At 45.2% G+C, this 12,075-nt stretch overlaps 1 protein-coding gene across 1 annotated transcript in view; it reads right to left on the bottom strand.

Moving 5' to 3' along the window:
• Nucleotides 1-12,075, bottom strand: part of LOC147032632 (inositol 1,4,5-trisphosphate-gated calcium channel ITPR1-like) — a 578,387-nt gene that overhangs the window by 266,400 nt on the left and 299,912 nt on the right. The window lies entirely within an intron of this gene.

The following is a 12,075-nucleotide window of genomic DNA, read 5'->3' as shown; positions in this document are numbered from 1 at the left end:
AGTAAACACTAAACAAATACAAGGAAATCTAACACAAGTGGAGGCCATTCAGCCCATCATGCCTGCATGAACACCATACTAATTTATCAACACAAGATCCAAGGAAGAAAATGCAAAAAAGTTTTTAATTAATGAAATAATTGTTTTTTGTACTTTTTGGTTTTTTTTGCTTGGTTTTTTTTTTCTTCCGCTCAGGGGAGGGGGCATGGGCTTGGTTAAAACACACACAACATCAACCACACAACACCCCTTGACAAGATCCCCACCAACAGCACTCCATACACATGCACACAATCATCCATCAATGCTCAAACTACCGAAAAGTCCTGTCAACATCCCTTTACCCCTCTATCTCCAAAACTTCCAGGAACCTATCTAATTCGAATTCAAACTTATCTACTGTTTCTGCTGCCACTACCTTATAGGGATAAACCAAAAGTCATACTTATGGGGATAAGCCAAAAGTCATGAAATAGGAAATTACATGATGCCATGAAGCTTTAGAATATATCACAAACTGGTGGTATGGAGTAACAGTTGCGAATGGAGTACATAGAAAGTCAATATGAGAGTGAGAATGAAATATAATTGTTGTGGTTCCCAGAGGGAGGCATTAAGCATTTTATTTTAGTGTTCATGGTGTCCCACTTTTCCAAGAAAATTTTTCCCATTATTTATTTTTAATTTTTAATTTATTTCATTTTTTTCCCCAACTTGAATCAGTTATTTCTTTTTCAATTTGCAGTTATTTCATTTTTTCATTTTCAATTGTTTAATTTTTCAAATTGTTTTTTCAATTTTAAAACTTTCAATTGTTTAATTAAAACAATTAAAAAAAATTTTTTCAATTACTTTATTTTCTCAATTTCCATTATTTAAATATTTTTCAATTTTCAAACACTGCACTGAGTTGTCACACAAATAACCCACCCTCTGATGTACCCCACACTTGGGGAAAAAGGTGTTCTTGGAAAATTTCAGGCACGTATAACCCGCAAAGCCAGCTTTCCTCTCAACATGACTGCGGTGTGTTCAGTTACCAAGTTTCATGTAGAGCACTCACCAAGTAGCTTAAACACTCAAGCAAGCACTCCATTCAAAATCGCTGATAAGGAAACAGCTGGCTTGGCAAGCACTGCTTGGTAACTGAAAACACCCCTGGAGATAGCGATGTCCATATTTCCAGCAGCCGACACGGCTTTGTTGTCAACAGCTAACGAACGGCTCTTTTCAAATACTGTATATCTGCGATGATTAACCAATTGACATTAAAATTATATCTTGATAAAGGGTTGTTGTCGAAAATAAAGTTTACTGTACTGATGTGTTAAAACCCACTATTGTTTCCAGTTCCGATGCGACCGGAAACCACGCTGCTCATCCAATAGAAGTGTATAAATACCCTGCACGCTGCTAAATTTTACATCATTCCATAAAATCATCCATAACATGGCAAGTCCCTGTCACACAATGTTTGCCGTCAATACAAGTAAGATAAACAAAAAGTTTCACTGTGAATTCAAGCTGAAAGTTTGTCAGTTTGCAGAAGAGCACGGCAACAGTCCTTCTTTGGCACACCTGAGCTCCTGACCACATACAAAGCTTTCGTCCGCAGCCTGATGGAGTACTGCTCTCTCCTCTGGGTTGGTGGTCCCCCCTCTCACCTTTCTCGGCTTCATGCTGCAGAAACCAAGGCATTAAGGATCATTGGTTCTCCCGCGATGAGGCTAAGTCTTTAGGTCTCTCACTCTCTCGCCGCAGGCAGGTCCATGGCCTTTCTGTATTCTACCGTCGCCTCTCCAACCTCGCCCCCTCTGCTGTTTCTGAGATATGTTCCCCCATCTTTCCGCAGGGCGCTCAAGGTCCGCCAACAACCCCCTTCTGGTAAAACGACCAAAATCAAGAATCAGTGCTCACCTTCACTCTTTCATTCCTCTTTTTTCCCACCTTTGGAACAAACTCCCACACTCTCTTCAATCCCACTCTTCTCTCCAGGTCTTCGAAACAGCTGCCAAGCTGTTCACCACCATCCGGAGCCAAGCTGCGCAGAGACAAACACTGCCCAGACGCGTTCGGAGACAAACACTGCCCGGGCATGTCCAGAGACAAACACCGCTCAGTCACGTCCAGAGACGAACACTGTCTGGACACGTCCAGAAACAAACTCCCGTCTGGGCAAGTCCAGAGACAAACACTGCCCAGACACGTCAAAAGACAAACTCCTGTCCAGACATGTTTGGATATAAATACCGTCCGGACACATCTGGAGGCAAACACCATCCATACATAACCACTGTCCGGATATGTCCAGAGAGAGAGAGAGGGGTGTGGGGGATGAGGAGGGGGGGGGGGAGAGAGAGAGAGAGTGGGGGGAGGGTAGTTTACAGAGAGAATATGTTATGCTTTATGAACAACGTGTGCGCGCGCGCACGCATGCACACACACACGCACACACGCACACACGTGCTTGACCGATATTGGCAATTTTTCAGGAATCGGCAGGTTGGAATCAGTGGTATCACCGACTGCAGTACATACTGTATAAAACCCAAAAAAACTTGAGTAGCTTTCACCGAAAAACAACGTTGCATTTTTTAGAAGTTTCAGGGTTATGTACACAAACATTAATCTTTGTAAACAGCTATGTGCGACGGGTGGAAAAAAAAACAAATTTGGATCGGTAATAGAGAAAACACGATAACACGGCAAACGCTCGGAAATTGGGTGTTATTTCACAACTCGCTCAGAATGACGGAGCACGAACTACTTGCTCCAGATGATGGAGCATGAACCACTCAATCAGCATGACAGAGCACAAACCATTTGCTCAGGATGACGGAGCACAAAACACTCGCTCAGGATGACAGAGCACAAACCATTTGCTCAGGATGACGGAGCACAAAACACTCGCTCAGGATGACAGAGCACAAACCATTCACTCAGGATGACGGAGCAAGAACCACTCGCTCAGGATGATGGAGTACGAGCTACTCACTCAGGATGACAGAGCACAAACCATTTGCTCAGCATGACAGAGCACAAAACACTCGCTCAGGATGACAGAGCACAAACCATTCGCTCAGGATGACGGAGCAAGAACCACTCGCTCAGGATGATGGAGTACGAACTACTCGCTCAGGACGACAGAGCATGGACCACTCGCTCAGGATGACGGAACATGAACCACTCCTTCTGAATGACGTGGCGCGGCAAAATTGTCCGCAGTGAGTGAACAATTTGCTCAGAATGCAGTAGCGCGGTACCTCCATCGATTGTAGGGTGCTCGGCAAGTGGCTTAAACACTCAAGCAAGCACTCCAATTACATGATTGATAAGGAACAGCTGGCCAGGCTGTGGCTGCACACCATATCGGATCCCTTTTACTTTCAAGCCGGTCTTTACCTTGCCCACAGCAGTTAAATAAATTCAATGAATTCATTCAAATTGTGACATTATCCAGAAAAGAGATGCTGTTTAATGACAAACAACCCTGGAGACATCGCATAGTTTAATTGCCCGTGAAATAAACATTGCAGATAATCCGTCATGTTTCCTGATCGTCCATGATAATCCGCCATGTTGCCTGAACACATCAGTTCGCGGTCTGAGGAAATGTTATAACTTTATTTTAAAACGTCCGTTTTTCACCAGATTTGTTTTGATTCCTTGCAGAGCACTTCACAAAACCGCCAAAAATATAGACATAGATCTGGCAGACACTATGGATAAGCAGTCCCTCTGGGGGACAGGGAACGATGTCAAGCAGTGAATGCATCAAATCTTTCGCTCAATGAAGCTGGTTTATTTTACCACATTCCTAAATCTTTTGTTCACTCAATACAATTCTCCAACCAGCATAAAGAGATAAGATTAATGCTTTGGAGATTTCACCTTTTCTTGTGTATATATATAGAGGAAGGAAGACAGCATTGCTTGCTTAAAATAAAAAAAAGTATTTCGGCTTTGTTATAAGACTCGTTATTGGGTCGCCAAAATAGGTGATCCTTATTGTCAGTAATTCTGTCTGTTTGTTTGGATGTTTGTTTGTTTGTCATCAGCATAATTGGGAGTAAACGTGGGCAGATTTTGACCAAACTCGGGTGGTAGGTACAGCTTATGACCTAGTGCTTTGGAAATTGTGATGGTTGCTAGGGACGCTTTGGTTCCCCAGCAACAACCGCAAAACCTTCAAAATCGGTACCGTTCACGCGAAATCAATTCCGAAAGCCATTATCCCACGTAGGGTTATGAAATTTGGCACGAATGATCTACAGGTAATGCTCTATCAAATATATTCCGGTTTTTGTGATATATGGAATACTTTACCCACAGCGCCCCCTAAAATTAGGGTATCCGCGAAAATTGGCGAAAATTGAAGACCCCCTCGCGACCAGGTGAGTGCATCGATACGAATGAAACGTTGCAGGTTCATGGTACTCAATGAGCACTACAACTTTGACTCAGGACATATTGACCGATTTCGCTTAGGTCAGGGGTCAAAGGTCAATTAGTGCAAAAATCGATAATATGCGAGAGCTGGAGGTGCCTTCGCGCCAAATGCTACTCCTCCTAGGGTTATGGTCGGATGGTCAAGAAAATTCAAACTAATTGTCTGGAATACATTGTGCACAAACGATCGAGCCGGATTTTCAATTTAGATCTTTGTTCACCCACAGCACCCCCTCGAACTTTGAGAATTTCCAATTTCAAACCGCATTTTCGGTACTTTTCATTCAAATGGATACCGAGTCGTTATCAGTAAATGGAACTGGATGAGATTTGATATGCATTATCTTACGGTGATTCCCCATTCGCTAGATGACATCCATTTTGCTATATATCTTATAGTTTCCATGCTCGGCGACCCATCGCCGCCTACCGGCTTGTTTCTTTAAATTACCAGTATATTTTTGTTGTTTTTTTTTTTTACACAATGTCGAGGCTCGTATTAGAGTTAACACACAGAACGTACAAGGGGAACAGGAGACAAGAGGGCCGGGAGAGGGAAGCACAAAACAGTGGGGAACAGAGACATAAGGAGATCTGTAGAAGGGTGAGGGATGGGTGGGGTACACAGGGTAAACAAGATGAACACTACAAGGACTTTCAAGTCTGAACACTACAGGGACTTTCAGGAAGAAAAGTAGGAAATTTTAAGAAGGGGGGATTGGGGTGGATTAACGGGGGCAGAAAATATTGTGGTTTTGGATGTGGGAAGATAAGAGATGGTGGTGAACAGCTGTTTTGAAGACCTGGAGGGAAGGAGTGGGATTGAATCGAGTGTGGGAATTTTTTCCAAAGGTGGGAAAAACAGGAAAGAAAGTGAGCAGTGATTCTTGATTTCGGTAGTTTTCCCAGAAGGGTGTTGCTGGTGGACCTTGAGCGCCCTGCGGAAGAAAATATAGGGGGCACAGATCACAGACAGAGCAGGAGCACAAGGCTGGAGAGGAGACGGTAGAAGACAGAAAGTCCACCGACCTGCCTCCCGTGAGAGGGTGTTCGACCCAAAGACTCAGCTTCATCGTGGGAGATACCAATGATCCTAAATGCCTTGGTTTCTGCAGCGTGAAGCCGAGAAAGGTGAGAGGGGGGAGCACCAGCCCAGAGGAGAGAGCAGTACTCCATCAGGCTGCAGACGAAAGCTTTGCATGTGGTCAGGAGCTCAGGTGTGCCAAGGAAGGACTATTGCCGTGCTCTGGCAAACCTTCAGCTTGAAATCGCCGTGAAATTTGTATTCTATTATTTGTATTGACAGCAAACATTGCATGATAGGGACAGGAGCTCAGGTGTGCCAAGGAAGAACTTTGCACGACGGAGGAAGCCCAGTCGGCGACGAGCTTTTGAGGCCAGCTTGGAAATGTGGCTTTCCCAGGAATGATCATGGCAGATCATGATACCTCGAAGCATGAATAAACCAATGTCACCCGCAGGGTGACCAGTATCTTGCCAAAAGGTGACCACGTGTGACTTCTTTAAAGTCACACTGAGGTGAACAGAGCTGCTATCCACCAGGAGTGACTCCTTGAGGAATATCTGCCTACGAGAGATTCCGATGAGAATCGTTGTACAGAGTAACCATGAAAAATATGCGTTTGCTTCAATGTCACCAAATGACGTCATAATGTCTCAAGCTTGACATATCTGGAAAGCACTCATCGAGGTGTTCAATTTTAGGTATTACACGATATGGTTTCTAAAACTTGAAAATTTGACCTTGGAGTCAAATATGTTTGACCTCAGGCGCAAACCATGAAGGTCAAGGCCAATCGCCACCAAAAACTAATCAGCTGAGCGCCAGACCATATACTATATTCCCATAAAGTTTGGAGATGATTCGATTAAAATTACTCAAAAAATAAGGGTTTCGTCGACCTCCATGATTTACCGCAAAGTGACCTTGACCTTTGACCTTGACCTTAACCTTTATGTGTGCTGAAGGGTATTGTAATAATACTACGATATGTGTACCCACAAGAGTTTCCGATGAGAATTGTGCTCTACAGAGTGATATAAAGGTGAAAAATCCAATTATTACAGACAAACAAACCAAAAAACTTTCCAAGTAACAGATCTTGCAAGATAATGAAAGGACTTCAAGAGGATTGTTGAGAAAGTAGATGGGGGAGGGGGGTTCCATACGGTCCTTTTGGAGAGACAAAGTGAGAGTGTGAGATTTGTCAGGATTGAAAGACATGTTCCAAGTGTTGGAACAGCTTGTGATTTTATCCAGATGTGCAGAGAGAGAAGAGGCTGCTGCTTGCCGATCTGAGGGATGGCATGTCTGGGATGGCAGTCGAGGGAGATGGCTCTAATCTCTGTCTGGAATTGAAGATCTCCATCCATTGTTGGGAGAGCAGAAACATCATGTCCAGGGTAGTGACCTGGTCTGAATCCAAATTGATGATCGGAAATCAAGCAATTGGAGAAGAGGAAGGATTTAATGTCTGAAGCGATGATGGATTCCATAACCTTGCCGATGATTGGGAGAAGGCTGATTCGTCTGCAGCTGCAGGGATCTATTTTTTCACCTTTGTTATGCAGAGCAGTAATGTTTGCTGATTTTCAAGCAGATGGCAGATGACCTTGAGCAAATGAGAGGGTTCATAGTGTGAGGAGTGCGATGTTATGGTCACATCCGATCCATACTTAATACATATATATTAGTTAGATGTAGGGATTCGAACCCAGTTTTAAAATACTCTGTAAATGCTTTGGTTTAACTCTCTGTCTTTTAGTGGCACGGTGTCCCAGCAAGTCAATCCACCCGATGCCCTCTAAAGACGCAGGCTGTGTTAAAGCATTCCACTCTTAGGCCTTTGTTCAGGTTCAAATGGTCATAGCCTGTAAATGCTGTCAGGCAGTCCATCATTGGCACAGGGCTGCACCTGACTGCACAACCCACATTCCACTTCTGAGAAACTAATAAAGCTGGGTTCATTCACTGCGACTAGGGCTGGGCTCTCACTGTGATACCAAAGCCAGACCTGTCTTTCTCTTTAGATTTATGTGAACTTAAAAGGGATTTCTGTTTGTCCTGCAACCATCCCACAGTGATAAAACTTTTTGTACGTGGGAGAGGGACGACTGTTAGGCCCTGAAAAATGAACTCTTGTCACACCAACTAGGGTTAAAGTATAACCAGAAATAGATTGGAATTAGAGATAGATTGCATATAAGGGAGAGTTTTTGAATGTAAAACTCAGTGTGGTTTTGGGAGCTCTCCACTGTCGGTTGGGCTGCCAACACCAACTCCGCTGGCTGGCGTGTGGTCCTTCGATAAAGCTGCATTTTAGTGAATCCTGTTCTGTTGACTCTCTTCATACCTGGCTGGGGAACGGAGTCTTCACAGTTGGCACCACAGAACGGGACCTCACAAGACTCTGAGGCTGTGGACCGGAGGAGCGCAGCTTGGTGTACAGCACTTACAAGGGTCTCAGTTATAAGGTACGTGATGCGCAACACGTTGGGCACCTGCAAAGGATAAGCCCTAGTTTAGGTAAGAACTGTACACCCAGAGGAGAAAGTTCCTTTGAACGCAGCTTCAGGTTTTTCTGAGGTGGCGAACTAATAATGGTAATATATGAGGAAAATCAAGTGCGGTTTTATTGATTGATTGCAAGGGGCTGTCAGGCTGATGTTTGTTGACCGGGAAAGGTGGTGGATAAGGATATCCAAGTGAAATAAGGAGAGACAAGTTAAAGTCTTATGCTCTGTGGTAGGGGAGTACGGCCACTTGAAATCTTTGAAATCTGTGTTGTTGTGTGAAGAGGATAAAAAATATGGAGTTGCAGGTTCGAGTCCTGTATTCTGTGGTAGGGCAGTACGGCCACGTGAAGGTTGTTGTATGAAGAGGAAAACAAATATCCATGTGAAATAAAGAGAAGCAGAGTAAAATCTTGTTTTCTAAGGTGTTGTGTGAAGAAAGATGAATAGCTTAAAGTCCTGTAAGGAGGCTTAAAGGCTGTTGATAAGAACAGGACCCTGGTTCCGTGCAATAAAAGGAGAAACGTTTTTTTAAGCTATAAAGCGGTGGAAAAAGCTAAGAACATAAATATGGGGAATAGCTCTGTTAAATCTCAAGAGTTACCAAGAGGAACACCATTGAAAATCGTGGGGGAAAAACACAGAATGGATAAAGTAGAGGGAGTGCAAGATTGGGTGAACTGGACGGCGGGAAGAAAGGATCCCTTCCCGTTGGCCGGATCCTTCGATCCAAAAGTATTGCACACAGTTAGCACGGTGCTGACAGAGGGCAAAGCGGGAGGCCCGATACAGAGAGAGAAACACTGGAGGGCGCTGGCCGCTTGGTTAACGGAGGCACAAGCTCAGACAGAAAATACGCGTGTAGGTCTCGAGGAAATTTTGAACCAACGAATGACACAAGAGGAAGCGAGACAGGAGCAATTGAAACAAGCGCTAGCGCAGCTAGCAGAAAAGTACGATAACATAGACGGGAAAATAACCACACGACCTGGGATAACAAAAGGAATTTACCCCGTCCTGGAGGAGGAAGGAGCGATGGGAGGGACTGACATTAAGCAGTTCCCCATGGTGCAAGTGGCGCACAACGATTGGGTCTGGAGATCGTGGACACCCCAAGACATTAGGGGGGTAAAAGCCAGTATGGAAGAATGTTTGAAATCAAACCCAAGGAAAGCAATCAAAATGCTGCATGACCAGATAAAAATGCATGGGGCAACTTGAACAGATATCGGATTCATATGCACGGCTGTGCTACCCAGCTTGGTTTGGGGGGCCCGCTCAGTGGAATGGGGAGTAAAACCGGAGAACGAGGTGGACAGTACTTTGAACCGACCTGACCTCAATGAAGATGAGCGAGTAGCACAGACAGCATATAGGACAAGAGTAACTGAACTAATGGATCAATTAACAACCGACATGGCCCCGAGAGTGATGGATTGGCAGGCAATCGCAGAGGTTGTACAGGATATAAAGGAAGCACCTAGTGCGTACAAAGCACGATTGTATGAACAAATTGAACTACACTCGGGATATGAGGAGATGAGAGTAGTGCCCAGACAATTCCTAAACAATTCGTTTGTGGAAGGGTTGTGCGACGAAGTAAGGAGGGAAGTAAAAGCAACTCCAGATTGGAAAAATGCAGAACCCACCATTCTACATGAAAGAGCAAGGCAAGCATGGCAGACTTTAAAAGAAGAAGACAGGAGGGGGAAAAGAACCGAGAGAGCCCAAGTAATGAAGAATCTGAGGAGAAAGGACCGCCAGTATGAAGACCAGGAACGGAGACCCCGCAGGCGTAACCCGGACTGGGAACCAAGGAAGGAGAGGGGACAGGATCAACGAAGACCGTGGAACAGAAATAATGGCCCACAGAGGGCAGGAGAATGTTATACGTGCGGACAATCAGGACACTGGTGCCGGGAGTGCCAAGCTGCACCCAGACAAAGGAATTGGGACCAACAGCTGTCATCAAACCAGGAAAGACCAACAGCACCTCCTGGGGGAGAGGAGAGACGGGAGAAGAACTATTGACATAAGGATACCGTAGTGGCTCCGCAAAGGGAAACAAGGAACGTGAGAGAATTGACCACAACGGTTAACGTGGAAGGAAAACAGGTAACATTTCTAGTAGCACGGGGGCCACACGGTCGACACTAAAACAAGGAGAGATAAAGAACCTGCCTCTTTCCGGCAACTCAGTAAGAGTAATGGGGGTCTCGGGATGGAGAGAAGATATCCCGATTTCAGATAAATTACGAATTGAAGTAGGCCCCCTGAAAGGAGAACATGCATTTTTGATCGCTAAACACACTCCGATGAATCTGTTGGGTCGAGATTTGTTGTGTAGAATGGGATGTACCATAACATGTAACAAAGACGGAGTTTTCATAGATGCCCCGCGAGCATTACAAGAAGTAATGACCCTCATGATGAATGAACTCGAACCAGTGGTGTATTGGTTGCGAATTGTGTCTCAGGAGGGTAGAAACCAGCTGGGTAGGGATTGGAAAAAATGCAACAACATTGTGAGATGTAGAGGAATGGTTGCTTAGCAACGACATTGATTTGGATGAAGTGGAATTGACTTTGCACTGTACCGTCTACTACGATGAAACAGGGCAGGATTTTGAATACTCAGCCAAAGTGCATAGAGATTACACCGCTAAGCGCACACTGATGACAACCAATTTATGGATCGGAAAGGAAGGAGCAGCGGTGGAGGTGGAACGAGCCGCCAAAGAGCGTGAACTAATGAAGCATAGAGAAGGACTTACACCACACATCTCCATGGCAGTAAGTAAAGAACACAGCGCAGGAGAATTGGGGAAAATGATTACACAATTGAGATGCGCCCCGGAACCAACAGAAAGGGGGTAACGAGGCTCGGAACACCTTACACGCAATGAGGCGCGGGGATGGATGGAAAGTATGCTTACCTGATAAGATTTTGACCTGCGTATTGCAAAGGCATGAGATGAACAGCGAGAAGCCCTGCCGCCAGACAGACAGACGAGCGGGGACCGAGGCAAGATTACAGGAAGTACCGGACAGATTGTGGACAGAATATCCAAATGATGTAGGGAGGGTGCTGGCTGCAACGCCTGTGTCCATTCAGGTAAAAGAAGGGATACCCCTGCCTCGAGTGAGCCAATATCTGTTGCGAAAGGAGGCAATCGAGGGAATCGCACCGGTGCTAGCATCATTGCGGGAGCAAGGAGTGATAATACCTACAAAGAGCCCATGCAATACGCCTATCCTCCCGGTTAAGAAGCCTGGTGGAAATAAGTGGAGATTCGTGCAAGATTTGCGGGCGGTGAATAAATGCGTGAAATCGTCTTTTCCTGTAGTGCCGCACCCTGTCACGGTGCTGGCAGGGGTGCCATCGAGCGCAACATATTTCTCCGTGGTTGATTTATGCTCGGCGTATTTTTCTATTCCCCTGGCAGAGGAATCACAATACTTATTCGCCTTTAGCTACGCGGGACAACAATACACCGAGACGGTCCTTCCATAAGGATTTTGTCCAACACTCTTTTCGCAGGCCTTGAAGAAAGATTTGGAGGACATAGAGCTTCCGGAAGGTTCAGTGATGATCCAGTATGTCGACGATTTATTGATCTGCTCAGATGACCAGAGGAAATGCGAAATGGACACGGTGGCGTTGTTACAGGCGCTCGCTCAGAAGGGTCACAAGGTTAGCAAGGAGAAATTGCAGTTCGCACAAACAATGGTAATGTACCTGGGACACGTACTGGAACAAGGACAGAGGAGTTTGGGAGACGAGCGAGTGGAAACAATCCTGGGACACCCGAAACCAACTACATTGCGGGAATTCGCCGATTCCTTGGGATGACAGGGTACTGCCGGCAATGGATATCCGACTACGCAGTTCAGGCACGATCACTGTACGACATGGTAAAGGAAGCGAAGGGGATAAGATCTCTTGGACGGACAACGTGGAAAAAGATTTTGAGACACTGAAACAGGCTTTGTCCTCAGCACCTGCATTGGGGTTACCGAATTATGATCTTCAATTCACTTTATTTGTCCACGAAAGAGGAGGGTTCGCCCAAGCAGTGCTGACACAAGAAC

The sequence above is a fragment of the Eptatretus burgeri genome, chromosome 2, assembly GCF_056783735.1.
Source record: "Eptatretus burgeri isolate ZD-2024b chromosome 2, Ebu_testis_v1, whole genome shotgun sequence".
In the NCBI taxonomy this organism is placed as follows: domain Eukaryota; kingdom Metazoa; phylum Chordata; class Myxini; order Myxiniformes; family Myxinidae; genus Eptatretus; species Eptatretus burgeri.
Note: the sequence above shows the minus strand (reverse complement) of the source record. Positions and strands in the feature narration are given on the sequence as shown.